Source organism: Larus michahellis, chromosome 10, assembly GCF_964199755.1.
Source record: "Larus michahellis chromosome 10, bLarMic1.1, whole genome shotgun sequence".
NCBI lineage: Eukaryota > Metazoa > Chordata > Aves > Charadriiformes > Laridae > Larus > Larus michahellis.
In genome coordinates this window covers 20,842,379-20,858,877 of record NC_133905.1, presented here as the reverse complement: position 1 = coordinate 20,858,877, position 16,499 = coordinate 20,842,379, and the positions used below count along the sequence as shown (strand labels likewise).

The 16,499-nt window shown below is 41.7% G+C and overlaps 1 protein-coding gene across 34 annotated transcripts in view; it reads right to left on the bottom strand.

Annotated features, from left to right (window-relative positions):
• Positions 1–16,499, bottom strand: part of ATP2B2 (ATPase plasma membrane Ca2+ transporting 2) — a 429,829-nt gene that overhangs the window by 189,140 nt on the left and 224,190 nt on the right. Inside the window, exon 1 of one of the 34 annotated variants that reach the window (XM_074602528.1) lies at positions 5,789–5,967. The exons of 31 other annotated variants lie outside the window; for them this stretch is intronic. The gene's annotated coding sequence lies outside the window, so the exon portion shown is untranslated. Of the gene's footprint in view, positions 1–4,884; positions 5,010–5,788; positions 5,968–16,499 lie in introns of those variants that run through there. 2 more of the 34 variants (XM_074602502.1, XM_074602501.1) reach the window with 2 other exon arrangements.

The following is a 16,499-nucleotide window of genomic DNA, read 5'->3' as shown; positions in this document are numbered from 1 at the left end:
CAACACATATTCCTACTCTTCGGGGTGGTACTTTTGGCACTGAAAAGAGACCTGTTCTACACCTATAGAAAATTCACATTTTCATGTGTAGCTGCATTGATTTCACACAGACTAAGACAGCACAGTTGTTCCAAGGAAGGCCAACTTCCAAACTATGTTATCAATTTAATTGAGAACACGGGTGGAAAAAAGCTAAGGACTTCACATGTTCAGATATTAAATAAAGCAGATGGGGGGGCGAGAGGATAAAAATCTAAGTTAAATGCACTAAAAGCTGATCAGCCAAGGCCCAGGTCCCAGCACAGATTACTGCAGCAGCTACAGGGCAGGGGAAGCCTTTCTTGAGCAGAAAACACACAAAAGATGCACTATCCGGGGACGCAGCAGGCGGATCTACTGATCAGGTATGAGCTTATCAGGATTGTCTCCAGGACAAAGTTTTCAAAGTTGCTTCAACTGGGTTTAGGTTTTTGGGGTTGTTGTTTGTTTGGGTTTTTTTTGGTTGTTCCAGCCCCCCAAATTAATGTTGTGCTATAGTCCATTACAGTAATAACCCAGGGGAGAGGATGAAAAACCCTATACAAAAAACCCCACCTATTCAGATATTTTCTGTACTTTGCTTCATTAAAAGCAAATCATTGAAACATAAACACTAAAAAGATGAGGCATTCTACATTTGTCCTTCATGCACGCATTTTAAATATCATCAGATTTCTTAAATCTGGAATTTGAATTACCGCGTGACCTTTACCATCGAGAAGATATCAGCTTGAAGCGTGCAATTTCAAGGGATTTTGAGAAGTCTGTGCTTTAACAGTCTAAGTGCCCGGTACCTGATTATATCTCATTTTAATCAGCAAATTCTCCAAAATATCTTGGAAGAAATAGGTTATCTAGCTCCTCACAACAAATAGGATCTTCAGCTTGATAGAGACTGACTAACTACAACTGATAGCCCTATTCTACCTCATACTACCAAAAATTTTAGGACTTTTGTTCAGCCTCTGTTCAGAAGGGACATGGAATCTGGCTCCTAATTTATTTTATTTTTTTTTAAGTCCGCTAGTAATAATTTCACTATAAAAATATTAACTGGCCTGTCTATCTAATCTCCCTATCTTAAGACCAACTCATAGTTTTAACACTACAGCAGAAACTGCCATTTCTCCTAATAAATACATGTATATCTTAACCTCACTTTACCTTCCCTTCTCAGATTTTTGAACAATATTTTACAGAGACGTTTTATCTTAAAAATTGAGAGTGATGAAGAAAATCTTATCTCTGTATGAACAATCTATCAGCCTTTTAATCAATAAATTCAATTTCTACCCACCCCCTTTCTCCGGCCACAACAGCAGAGAAGCCGGCTCTGGAAGCGCATGGCCTTGCTCCTTACACCTACCTTGGCCTGCCTCGACCCACTAATTGTTCCGGGAGTTCTCAAAGGGTAGCAGAAATATTTCCAGTACGAGTTACAACTCTGTCATAACAGCAGTCTCAAACACTTAGAGGAGACCAGAATTTTATTATTTTTTAAATAAGCTGGAGAAAAATGGAGGCCTTTTCCTGATTTAGATGGAAGCAAAAAGAGCACATCCAGACTTCTGAGGAAGCACAATGGAGAAGTGCTTATTAATGCGAAATATAGTTTTGAGGGATGACTTTTACTAAAAAAGTTGTCAGGTATCATGTTTTCTGTAGGATAACGGAGAGAATAAAGCCTGAGGAAATCCATAACTGGTCAGCTGCAGCAACGCGCATTTTGTTGTGTCTTCTGCTGAATTCTGGAGGTGAAAGGGCCCAAAGCACATCGTACTTGGCCAAGCGGCAATTCTTTACATCAGCTCAAACTGCAGCGATGAAACCAAAATAAAAACAGAACCTGTGTCAGCAAACATGCTATACAGGTCAACAGGCTCTGTGCCTGATGAACAGTCGCTGCTTCTTAAGAGGAAAACAAGATAGAAATTACATCCAGCACGTGAAATTACCAATGGCTGACTATTTTACTAAAAACATCTCTTTACATAGCAATATTTCTGGTATGGATAATTACTTGGGAAGTAACACAGTTCTTCTAGAACTTACTAGAAATACTTTGCAACGTATACAATTTACAGACAAGATTAAATCCAAGCATTTTTCATAGAAAAGACCTTTCCTATTTTAACATCTAATTCAAAACTACTATAGTATTATCTGTGTTGACACTCACGTAAGAAAGAAGTTCAAAATTCTACATAGCAACCCAAGGGAAACTATTTAGGGAAAAGACCAGAGGAAAAACAAACAAACAAAACAACCGAACCAAAAATGGACTCACTATGCTGTTTTTTTCTGTTCTTCTGTCAGTATCTATTGTATAAACCAACCAAACATCATCATTAAAAAGGATTAGTTGACTACTGTTGGTCATGCCACTCTTTAGAAGCAAGGAAAATCAGAGTATATTAACAGACCTTTAGCCGAAAGACAGGAGAGCCACAGCATGGCCATACAAAAACGGAATCAGATTGCTGTATTTAGCCAAAAATGCTCTATTTCAGCCTTATACATACAATAACGTGTTTTTACCTAAGAGTGGCCTCAAAACTGAGGCTCAAAACTAGGCTCAAAACTATTTTTGCAGGGGGAGGTACTCCATTCTTATATTTTTGAGGCGTTAGTCGGGAAAAAAAAGAATAATCCTGTGTCTAGCAGCAGGGCCAGCCATTGTGGAGTACAGGGAAACACGGGGGCAGCTGAAGTCGGAGATGGTTATTGTCAGTCAGGAGTTGGCGAGTGACTGCTCGGCAGAGGAAGTGCTGCAGCATCCCACAGCTCACCGCCAGAAACAGCTGGCCCGGGGAAGGAAGAAAATAAACAAACACAAAAAAACAAACAAAACCACAACAAAAAACCAAAATCCACCCCAAACAAACGTACGCTGCAGTCTGCACTTGCAGCCGTCCCTTCTGCCCCCTTGGTTGCACTATCAGAGGCATCTTATTATACTAATAAGGAAAGATATAAAGCCATGGAACTAATACTGAAGCTTTTAGGGCAGCACCATGGGTTGTTAATGAGATTCAGAAAATCCAGCTTCCATGCAAAAGAACTAGAAGCAGAATAATGAAACTGGAAGAACACTGAATATGAAAGAAAATAATCTCGTTGTTAAAATAAACACAATATATTGTTATTTAATGAGGGAACAGAAATATATCTAAGTGGAACTGAAACATGCACATTTTTCATATGCACTATAATGGCTGTAAAGGAAAACTGCACGCTATAATCTATTTTTCTGAACAAATATATATTTTCTTAACAGTAAAAAGAACTTTTGTATCTTTTTCTTTGAAACAAAAAAGAAAGCCGAAAGAGAATTTTTACATAAGATCAGGCTATTTTGCTCTTGAGACAGGATGCAGTTCTGTAATATGAGAGCAAGGAGACCAAATTATAATTAGCAGCCACGTTTGGTGCTATAAGAACCATCAACGACAGATTTTGTTGTCGTTGTTGCCTGTGTATTTCAAGGCAAGAGACCATTTCCACTTTGCCTGGGTGGAATCACAACGTGCTTCTACTCAGTACAAGGATATCAGCCATCCTGAGTATTTTAATTGTGCTTGTCAGGATTTTTAGGCAAAAAGCTACTCATAGACAAGGCATCTCATTGAGCGGGACAGATGAATCCAGCAGGCGCCAGTCACAGACAGACCAAGTGGCCTGCTCCGGCCACGGATCACTCCAACACGACACCACCACTGCCCATCAGTACAACACAGGCCTGGTAAAACCGCACCAGCTATCAAAGCTTTCTTCTAAGCTCCGATTGTTCTTAAATTCATCCTGCTTCCTATCTACTTATATCAGTCACCTACAACGAAACAATCCATGTCTTCACGCCTGCTCCTCACACCTCGCAAACAGCAGCCTCCTGTATTTCCCACTAGACAGTCACTCTGCAGCTCCCCTGCCTACCTGGGCCCATCTCCGGACTATCACCCTGCCTTTGGGCGCCCGTTTCACATGCCATTATCTTCTAGGAGTGAAGCACCCCCCGCCGAAGCAGTACTCCTCTGCAGAGGAGAAAATAACTGTTCCGCACTGGCCATAGCCTGTTCTTTATCTTCTTGACTTCGAATGAGAGTTCTTTATTTCTAGTGAGAGTTTCTCACCTCCCTTTGACCCACCTGATCATTTCCCATGGATACGCAGTTATCCTCTATTTTTTTCTTTTTTACACTAAGTGTTAAGAAAATACAAAACAATTCTTATTACACTGCTGACAATACCACTGCATGCATTCTTCTGTTTTGTTCATGCCTCTAAATTTCATAAGGAATTATGTCAAAGTAAGTCCTATAAGCGCCGTACCTACCTCTTGAGAGCAGGCAACTACTGTATAAATCCCATGCCTATCCTGCTGCATGCCTGTACATCACCTGGCGTGCCCAGACATACTCATACACACCTCGGAATTCAAAGGCAGCCCGTGAAAGTATAACAAATTTCAAATCAAACTTTAAGAGGTTATAGATTAACGAAAAATGCAGCTAACGCTATTTTAACACCAGCAGTACGCTTACTGGAACTAAGTTCCTACAAAACTTTGCCTCTTTAGATCTCCGTTACGCCACAGCACTCTCAGTACGTAATTATGCAAGCACCAGAGTTAAAGAAAAATCATCCTTTAGCTTTGCTACATCTTACGGGAAACAAGTTATATGGTAGAACACAAAAGCCATCTTTCTTCAAAAACATATTTGTGCTATACTCAAAAAACAATCCACATAAATAATTTTTATAGTCACACCAAAATGCCCAGCTTTATAAAATTTCCCTTTAAAAAGGTGAAGTTATCTATCTTTGCCACTAAACATAGATCCAAACCTTGACAGCTCTGACTTCCAGCTTCGAAGGGAAACATCCTCGGCTGTGAGCACACGCAGATTTTGTAGATAAGGTTAAAACAATATATTGCAAATGAAACTCTGATTCAGGTAGAGTCTCTTTGGAGGTTTTCAAGAAGTGGAAGGGTGAACAATCCCCCAGCCCGTCCCCAGCTGAAAGCCACGCCTGGCTCACAGGGCAGGTCGTTAGCTGCCTTATTGCCACCACCTGCCATCAAACCCACCTGTGACTACTCTCCTCTTTAATCAGGGGAGAAGGAAGGGAAGCATTCATATAAGATAGAATCTAACATCTACCACAAAATTTATAATCTGTAAGAAAATCAAATATAAAGATATGTTCTCCACGGTGATTGATAACTGCGACCATCTTAACCGCAATGAAACAGAAGCAGAGCTACGGGAGAGATCAGCCAGCACCACGTAAAGCCATGTGAAAGGATGAGCGAGGAAAAAAAAGAAATCCCCGCAGGACTGGGTTGTACAATAGAAACCGTCAGCCAAGGTCACTCTTAAGAAAGAGAGCAGCCAAAAAGGAGGTTTTAAATCTCAGTGGGCATTAGCTGAAAGACATACAGTGATGTTCTGCAGCGATTTTAAATAGGACATTCACAAAGGATTAGAAGCATACGTACATCAGTCGACTCTATCAAAACATAAAGTTTTTGCTAGATGCTCCCTGCACAGATTCTTCTCATACACAGAGAATCGAGAAGTCGTTTCAGAAAAGAAATTAAAAACTAGTTTTACAGAAATCACAGGTACGCACTGTATAAATATCTCAGCCACAAAAATGGCATTGCTCCTTTCTACTGACAAACCCGAGAAAGATCAGAACCATTTAATGCCACTGGATATAAAATAAAGGAGAGAACTGAACCCACTGCATCCGAGCTGCCAGCCTGAGGAGGGGGGCGCAGAGGGCAATCGTCCCCGGTTGATTGCAGCTCCTTCTCATTGGCAAAAACCCACAACACCTGGCCCATGGCGGCGGGGGGAGGGCAGAGCACTTTCTGGACTTGCATATGGATACAGAAGCTGACACACATCAGGCTCATTAATCCTAAAAATTAATCAGAAAAAACCAAAAAGAGCTTGGGGAGAGAAATTTCAAAAGCCAACTGTTCTTTACATTCAGCTTTAAGGAAAGCATTAATTTTAGCAAGTGGTTTTAAAAGGGGAAGGAAAAAAAAATCACTCTTCCCTCAAAAATGTATATGGTACAGACACTACTCTTTTTCTGCTTCACAGCAGCAACATTTGGAAAACTACTTAACCTTTCTATTTTTATCTGGGTGCATTCAAATTACCAATAATGTACAACATGCTGTAACAAAACCACTGATGTAGGGTATAATTTTCCCTCAAGCACATTATCCTAGCTGGTGGCTCAGAAAAATAAGCTGATAAAACAGCAGCAGACATCAATTGATGGATAAAAAGTGATCACAGCTACGTAGAATGTTGCTGCCCAACCTTAAAATCATACAATTAGCCAAAAAATATAAGCAGTAGGACAGGACATATTAACAACCAAACATTAACTGTGGGGTCATCTTAAAAATCCTCCTACAAGCGCGTTTTTAAATAGACCATCAGATTATCGCCTCATAATTTAGCTATTAACACACAGATTTATTTTAAAGCCATCATCGTGCCTGGTACTTTTATTAAATATCTTCTTCCTTGTCAAGTTTAATCGGGATCTCATCCTAACCATGATGAGCTTTTAATTTTCTGTTCTATTAATAGCAACTTAAAAATAAAATGTTCTCTTTTGAAACTACAAAGCTGTAGCTTCTTTAGGAGCTGCAAGGGGGAAGAAAGATTAATCTTCCCACTCCGCATCTCTTAAACTGTATTAGCTAGCTGCATATATGGGGAAGAAAATCAAGAGAACAAGTAAGAAATAGAAATTTTCCTTACAAATATCTTAACTATAGCTCTATACAAGGATTTATCATGGCTACAGAGCAGTAATAAGAAGTTATCAAAATACAGGAAATAAATACGAATTTCCACATAGATTCTGCATCATTCTCAGCAACTCTCTTGTCAGTCATCAATAGATAATAGATTAATGACATAATGATAGACTCCTATCCAGCAAAGCCCTTCAGCAGATACTCAAATTTCAGCACAACTGGGGTCCTCATTACTTTCCCAGCAAATGAGGGATGATGGAAAGTCAGAGCTGAGCACGGTGGCGCTCCGTGGCCACCTGACACGGGGATGGGGTTGCTCCAGCCGCTTTGCTGCTGCCGACTCCTCCGAGCAGCGGCGGGAGGAGAGGGCACCAACAAAAAGCATCCCCTGGGCTCTAGGTGACGGCCACTGATACAAGGTACACGTGCTGCAGCACTCACCGTTATCATCATGCTGCAGCGCTGCTTTCACTTGCAAGCAATTAAAACAGCAATAGCAAGTCCTAGGCTATCACGGAAACGGGAGAGCCCTAATGCCTGCTGCAAAGCAGAAAGCCACTAACTTTGCTGTGGTGCCCACCTACGGCGACGTGGGCCAGCAAAGGGACTGCTGCGCCCCGGCGGCGCTGGGGGGACGGGAAGGACCCGCGCTCGGGCTTCCCCGCCTGCCCCTCCGGCCTGCCCAGTTTGCAAACTGGTAACACAGCCCAGGCGCTGGGCCTCTTCGAGATGTATCGTCCGTAGCTGCCTAACTGCTTGTGACCTTTCTTTCAGGATATAGGCCTTGCCACAGCTATTCAAGCCTATCTTTATCTAAAGATTGGAACACTGAAATGTGTTTTAATGAGGGATAAACTGAGACCATCTGGCTGTCTCAGCTGCTACAGAGCATGATTGTTTGCTGATTTTAACCGTGTCTCTCGCAGAGAACATAGACCTGTGCTGCACAGGGTGCACTAGCTCAGCTTGATTTCTCCTTGTAATCAAATGTGTTGATCTAAAATCTATTTCCAGCAAATTACTTGTCTGTTTTGGGAACAAATCCCTCCTCATCTCTCGACCACGGTGATGGGGATACGCCAAGACAATTGAGTTGAAAAGGTATTTTTGTACGAGGCTGACAGCGAGCACTCTCAGTGAAATCTTCCATTTTGGGATACGACCACCATTTACTTGCAAACTACATAACAGATGCCAGCTTTCTGAATGTTATACTAAAACCTTGAATTATTTTTTTCTCTTTTTTTTTTTTTTTAAACACACTTTTGGTGTAAAAAAATTGGGAATTAAATTGTCACTTTTGTATGGTGCTGGCATTATGTCCATGTGCACTTCTTTGTACCTTTTTCAGTTGTAAATGCATACTGAGTCACGGAAAACTATGTTGTTATTCAACTTAAACATCGAATTTGTTGACCCTCTATATATTCCACACGGTAAAACAGTGAGTCTGTCGGGAGAGGTAAAGCATCAGAACCGCTCTTTTCTTTGTTGGCGGTTTAACTACAGCACGGTCATGAAAGTGGCAGCAGAGCCCAAAGGGAGCAGCAAAAGCCTCTTCCCACAGCTCCACAGAGCACTGCCTTTTTCAGTATCACCTAGCTGCCAGATAAGCATCTTAGTTTTACATGGCTCAATCAGACTGCACCACTTGTCTGCAATTACCCAGCAATTTTAGCTTAGCATAAGTCTATGATGGTAGCACAGGGGGGCTTTCCACGCTACCTGCTGCTCCTTTCTGCCAGCGATGCTAATAAGTGGCCAGCAGTGGGGTGAAAATATCAAACCGCGCTTGTATTTGCCAGCCAAGGTCTACATCTGATCACACTGGCTGAAATGCTGTGATTTTAGTCTCTCAAGCTGAAACTGTTCTACTTTTCTACTGTAGGAAAAAAACCCCACCATATATTTAAAGCCCAGCAAAAGAAAATGTGAAAATAATTCTATAGAGTAATAATTCGAATACTCTCTGGACAGCTGAAAGAATTCTGCTCCATTCTCAAAATAAATAAAATTAATAAGGGACCGAACCCAAACTTCCTACACTCCCACAGATTTTTCTACATCAGTAACGCTTTGTGAAACTCTCCAAATTATAATATCTTTAGCAAACTTCACGGCTACTTCTGAAGAGACCAGAACTGGTTCTGGGGTGGGAGGAGTGGGTGAGGTGCGTGTGTGATGACTTCCACCAAAGTAACTCAGACAGCATGCACCGTTAACAATTTTAGATTTTAAACATTACTTTTAAATTAGTTTAAGTGCTGTTAATTATGCATTCACCAGAAATGACACCTTTAACTTCAGATTCCAAGCACATCTGAAAATTAAGAGAGTAAAACCAACAACTGTTCTTGTAAGTAGAACTACTCTAGGGATATTGAGCTCTTAAGAAATTTAGCATGTTTTAGCATATTTTTTCTCCACTTTTCTTCATCTCAATAAAGTTTCTGAGAAAAAAAAAAATGGTACTCTGTTGATTATACCTCTCAAAAAGTGATCCAACCGAGAATGTTTTGGCTTTTGACTGTAAAGTGATTATTTGAAACTGAAATCAAGTCTTGGGTTAATTTCCTATCATTGTATCAATAAATGCCTAAAAGGGAATTTTTGGAAGAAGTATCTTGAGACATTCGGAAGAAAAACCCCCCAAAATGCCAAGACAGATTGATTACTGCCATTTTTTAAGCTACATCTAATACTACAGTACATCGCTTTATTGATTGTTGGGTTCTTACTTCTTTCAGCAATAAACGCTGACACGGAAAATCAGTCCGTTACTACAATATTTTGATTCCCCTTTCTAAACCAAAATGGTTTTGATAAGTCTCTGAATTCTTCATGTCACAACGAAACTTTTGAAATTCGCCCATCACAGATCTACTAGAAAGCCACCTCGCTTCATCTCACGCTGCGTCCAGAAATATTTGACAAGTAAAGGATTCCAAAAGAAACGCATTACATCGTTATAGATGTGGGTAAATTCTCAAACGAACCAATAAAATTAAATCTCTCCCTCTACAGGTAGAAGCTGCAACAAGGAATCACCCATATTTTGGCACAGGTTCTGCGAAGATCCATGCCAGCGCGATGAACGTGTCTGTAACACAGCTAAAATCAGCAATATTATGAATCGTATCTGTACCCCTGGGACTTCCACGATTAATCTTAGAGCACTGTTTGACTCAAAACCACTGCACTGACTTAACACCTGAGATCTGCAAGTAAACTAAACAAGTAATCCAGGCCTTTCCCAGGTTTTCGTATGAATCAACTCCTATGTATTTCCAAGAGAAGCAAATCACACCTCCCAACTAACAGATTTGTTCTTCCCATCTGAAATAATTCACACATCACAGACTCAAAATTACTGTACTTCTAATGACTTTAAGCAATCCTTGAATCTGTTTTTAAAATCCGAAATCTTACAGCGGTAGTACTCCCCAGCGCAATCTCCAGAATACTGAAAGGACACTGTTGGATATTCACCAACAACAATCTTTGCATGTTTGAATACAACCCCTAAAAATAAAAATATAAGCTTATCTCAGAAAATTACGGAAAACCATTGCGAACCTAAGCCCCGTCTCCGCTGTGCGTGCACCTAGCCCACATGCCATCACAGAACACGTATCCAGGCAGCGAGCAACGCGGCCAGGCTGCGGGCTGACAAGACACCAGCTCTCGCCACAGCCCATTTAAACCTGGTGCTCTACGTAAGTCAATGCAAAGCTTTATAGGTGCGCATTTTAAATAACATAGCTTTATTCACACGTTTCATGTGTTTATCGGTTTGCCTTCTTTGAAAATGAACAGAAAATACTTCCTCAGATGCGTTCCTCAATAACCCGATGTTTACCTTGCTTTTTGTAACTTCTTGCAAGAACAGAACCTACCAAGTTCTAGCATAACCATTTTTAAAAATACCTACATTCTCATTGTCAAAATGATTTCCAGCACTTGGGAGCCTTCACCTGTGGAAATACAATGAGTAGAACAGACCCATTTCCATTTCTGTAACAGCAACTCAAGCGACCTTCAAGAAATCATACAAACAGTAGAAAGTGTACGTCTCTCATCTAAACTTATTTCCCCGTTTTTCAGAGCTGCAGTTCCCCAGTGTCTTTCTATGACTGCCAAAAGCACGTACACCTCATTTTAAGAGCCTGGAAAACATTCCTGTAGCACCCTGCGTGCCCATCTCTTCATTTACATGGCAGTCAAAAGGCAGTGACACAGGAAAACGTGTGTGTGTGCTCCTGTTTATCTCTTTCTCTGCTTGACCTGATCTGCCACTCGCGAGCACACGGGGACGACAGCTTATTTGCTGAATCTGTTTACCCCGCTGTCATTCAAGATGTAGTACGATGCTTAAATAGGCAACAGTCAGATTAATATAATTGAGGACGCTGTTTCGGAGGAGACAGGAAGTCATGCCGGAATTGCAAAGTGCTTATTCTCTTATGATTAAAACATCCCCAGGGTTGTATCAGTAGAAAGAAGCACCCAAGTCAGAGATGCGCAGAAGCCAGAGGACCTAAAGAGGCGAGCTTTTCCTTTGCGGAATAGCTCACCAGTTTGAAAGCAAGAAACATGAATCACGCGAAGATAAGTTGCCATTTTCATTGCATAAGAAACACTGGTGGGTTTGTCATTCCTTTTGACATTTTTTCCCCAGAGCCACATTATAACCGGAGCTGGTTTTCTATTGCATAAGACATTTCACGCACCAGAATGAAATCCCAGCACACAGACACAGAAAACCTCTCCAATAGCCTATTTTCTTTCACTCAGGTGATAGATGCCTTTCTGCTATTCCAGACAGATTAGAAAGACTCTGTCCAAACACGGCATACGAAAAGCAAATAAGGAGCAAATCAGTGACTGAAGAGGAGTTAAAGTCCTCGGCACCACAGGAGCGACCAGCAAAACACGGATTTCGTTGTACTGGCATCGCTATTCACCGCACAGGGAAAAACCAGATCTGCAGATTACAGGGGGCATCCTCCTGTAGAGATGCGAATGTTGTTATCCCAGCCGGCACGGTGAAAAGCGGAGTAACATTGCTCAGGTATCCATTTCCTCAAGTCTTTCAGTCCACTGTCACTTAAGCTATTTAGTGTCTCAGCTCTACGCATTGGGAGGTATTTCCTTCCAACTCGCAAGCTGTCACAGAAGACTGAAGCAAAGCACGGCAAAGAGTAAAGTTTTAGTGGTCAAAAAGGGCTTATCAAAATAGCCCACTACAGGCAATGTTCTGCTGGTCTGAAAGCAAAATCCAGAAACGCCGTGCCGCAGCCAGAACTGCTCGGCAGCTGCATCCCACCAGCTGATTGCCACGAACTTGGTGCTAAAACTTGGTACCATGATGTAAGTGACATTTGCCCTAGAAAGGAGCCCTCCGGCTCACACTAAAGCACGCAGGAGTCACCAGTGGAATAACGCACAGGAACTATTTCTGTATCTGTGCAGAGCTGATCTTTGCCTTTTCTCTAGCCTAGATTTTGATTTCCCTTAAGTGATCGGTGTTGGCCTAATTCTACTCCCATTTACATCAGTTGAAGCTTTACCATCAACTTCAAAGAAAATGGATTTAACCCAATATAGTTCATTTTGATAAATTCTGCTTTAAGAGAGAAGGACCTCTGCTTCTCCACGAGAGGGTAAGACGATGTATTTTTACAACAGGCCGCACAGCCAGATGACATTGCTATGCCCTACATTCACATTTTGGGTTTGAGCAATGCTGCAGTTTTGAAGTAACTCCTACAAACCATCCCTTTTTATTGTGAGTTCCGTTTCCACAGCAGCTTTGGTGCTCCTGAATTAAATTTCTTTTGGGGGAGACAAAGCGGAAGCCCCACCGCTGGTTCACACCAGAAGCCTTCAACACGCACAGACCTGGAACAACCGCGGGTCTTCAGAGAGCTTCCAGTCACACGTAGCGAGCACTTCCAGTCCAAGGGCTCAGACTAAAGCTGGTCCAGCAGCAAACCCGCCCAGACACAGGGGCCTCAGCGCTGATCGCTTCAAGCTATTGATCTGCTTCTAATGCACCAAATGGCTTGCTGATGTAGACGCATTTCAAACTCTAGTTCTACTCCTTATCTCCATCATCTTTTTATTTCCCATGCCATCCTAAATAATTCACTCAGCACTACTGATCTTCACGACCTTCTGTGTCATATCCCCAGATTTGTATTTAAATTACATAGATTTCCTTTTTGGATTATGGCCTCAGAGCTATGCCTCCCTCCCTCTTACAGAGAGTTGACTAATTGTTTGAAATTCTCTCCCAGAATTAACCTTCCAAGACACTTTTAGACAAGAGATCATTTGTTTAGCAGTGCATCAACCGGCAACTTTGCATCACGAAAACTCCCGTTTGTTTCGTGTAATGTCTTAGCTTATGCATTAGGCAGAAGAACCAGAGTCAAACTTATGTACCTGCAAATCCACTATCAGAATAAAATATTGAAAAGGAACACTACAAAAATAGCCCTTCAATTAAGGGTCAACATTTCAAAATGAAATTATTTATCTACCAGGAACAGCAGTATTTTAGGCTTTTCAACTTTTACAGAACGAAGGACCATTACGTAAGTACATTTGTGAGCGCTACAATGGCAATGGAAGGAGCTGGATTGAAAGACTCATTTTAAAAAAATCTTGTCAGAGAAAAAGTAACCCCAACATAGCACATCACAGATACTGAGCGGGAAGAGAAGTCAACAACTGCTGTTAATGCAGTTCAAATATTTCAAGCTTTATCCAGCTAAAATTCCTTTCCACAATTACATCCTCAAAGTCTTGAAAACCTCCCTTCTGAAGGGGAATCTCACTCTGACAGCAAGCTGTCTCTGTAAACAATGACTTATTTTAATTCCTCCCCTCTTTTTTTTTCTACACCCTGAGATTAGGATGGAGGTCTCTCGGCTGTCAGATCCCCACCTGTGCTCCGGCCCCGCTCTGCCCTGGGCTGGCTGATCTCTGCCTCTGCTGCGCCTCTGGCTCCTGTCCACTCCCGCCTCTGCGGGATGAAGTGAGAGATCCGTAAGGACACAGAATTAGAGTGAGACTTCCCCTAGCGATTTTCCTTTTAACGAGGGAGGGAGTAGTAGTTACCTACTAGTTTTTATCCCTGTAACCTTAATCAGCCCACCCTGCATTTTTAAAGTGCCACCTTCGTGTTAATTGAGGATGTTTTATCATAGCTCATTTTCTCCTTTTTGTGCAGTTCCCTCTCAGATACAGGCCATTATCAAGATGATTATCAGATGTATTGTTAACTATTTTATGGTGCATCCCTCATTAATCCTACTGCAGCATAATTCACTTAATAGAAGGTGACACTTCCAGGAAGGGTGCTTTAACAACAGAAACGTTAATTAAGAAGCACTGAAATAACACTGCAGAAACAACTGTCGAACTTCTTGCCTAGCAAGAAGTACATGGACTCAAGCAGTCAAGATTAAATCAACACTTTTTCCTTATTACCCTGACTTTTATATCATTTCTCACAGTAAATGGAAAACTCATCTAGAAATTTGGGACAGGCCACTTATCACTGTGGCAAGCAACTCCACACTGCTTTCTAACATGGAAGAACCTGGGGACTACACCTGTAACTTCCTTGAATTCCCTACACAGCACAAGACTGTGCTGCTTTCACTCCTCCTCGCCTGCTTCTGCACCCTCCACTCTTACTTGTATGAATTCCACTTGCTGGAATCAATTAAAGAGAACAACAGAAAATCACAGATCTGTCATGTAAAAATAGAAAAACATCAAAAAGGATGGCAAGTTGGCCACACGGAAAGCATAACCTCCCATAGTAACTGCCGAGCATGAACTGCCATTTCAAACCCGTGTTCCCAGACTGCCCAAGGACCCACTGACTCCACAGCACACCACTCATGGAGGTCCCATCAGACCGAGAGTTGGATGTCACTCACGAAAACGCAGGCTCAGACTTCCATGCATTTCTACTTTGAAAATTAATCTCAAATCAAACATATCTCTCTTTTTTTTTTTTTTTTTTTTTTTACCTTCTTAACAAAACCATAGGATAATTTAGGTTGGAAAGGATCTTTGAAGGTCATCTAGTCCAACTCACTGCCAACTCCAAATGTGGAAGAGGCTGGCTCGGGGTGATGCCCAGTTGAGCTGTGAATATCCCCAAGGATGGAGATTCCCACCCCTCGCTAGGCCACTGTTCCCATGTTGGAATATCATCCTGGTGAGAAAGTTCCTTATATTTAACCAGTATTTCCCTTACTGCAGCTTGTATCTATTGCCTCACATCCTTTTAGGTGTGTACCTCGGAGATGAGTCTGGCTCTGCCTTCCTTTATAACCCTCCGCTGGCTAACTGAAGAAATCAAAAACTAAACGCACCTACGCCGTCTCTTCCCCCGGCTGAGCAACACCGGCTCCCTCCTTGGACGCCACGTGCTCCCTGCCTTGGTGGCCCTTCACTGGACATCCTCCGGTTGTCAGTATCTGTCCTGTCCTGAGGAGACTGAGACTCCCTGGGGACACAGCACTCCAAATGGAGGGGGAAGTTAAAAAGAGTCGAGCTGACAGTTATTAAAAACTTTCCTGACCAGATTTTGGCTCAAGCACCATGGACATAGCATTTAAGGTCTATCTGCCATACCAAATCGCTTTCATTGCTTACACAATGCCATCGTTTATACAATGCCGTGGAGAGTAAATGAAGAACTTGGATAGAATTTGCCGAAGCCATTGGGAAAAGAACTTCATTTTCAGCATCAAGGATAAATTTTCCTAACTGGCACAGGGTGGGGGGAACCATTTTACACAGAATGAAGCACATCCATTTGTTCAAAAAACTAAACCTAGAATGCATTTTCAGAACATCAAGGTCAAATGTTGCAAATAAAGATTAACTACATTCCTTACATATAGGATTAGCCACATAAGAAAGATTCTTTTGAAAACTGTTTTTCTTCAGTCCACAAAATATTGGAATTGAGGGACTTAACTCCCACCAGTGAAGGAGTGTGATACATTTACAAATCTCCATTCACAATGCTATCAAGCCCGCCTTGCTAAAAAGAATTAATTTTGAATGTCAGGGAAAAAAACACCTGTTTACTAGCTTTAGCAGGTTGCATAATTCCCCAAAATACTCAGAGCAATACTGATTTCTGCTATATTGGAAGTATACAAGAGAATGCAATACCTAACACTGAACATCAACATTTAGGGCCACAGTAAGACACCAGCAGATTATTAATTTTAATCACCTATAACATGGTTTCATAAATACATTTGAAAAATGAGGCTTTGGTAAAGGCAGACACAGGCAAACAGAAGCAAAGCAGAGCAGCCTTCAGAGATGACTAACTCAGCCGGCTTTCCAAAGACTGACATCTATCCAGAAGGGCACTGCTGGCGGAAAGGTCCTAGCACGCACTAAGAGGCGGGCAGGAATCACGTGAAGTGGTGGAAAAACAAAGGACCAAATTAATTAGTACTTCAGTGGAGCCACAAGATTAACAAAGAGAGAACGTGTGCACGAAGCCAGTCTCTCTGACGCTTAACCAGAACAAAATCAGCACACATCTAGAAAAAGCAACACGGAGGCAGCTGGCAGCACAGATAACAAGTGGTAGCATCTCTTAGCATGGGAAAGAATGTTAATT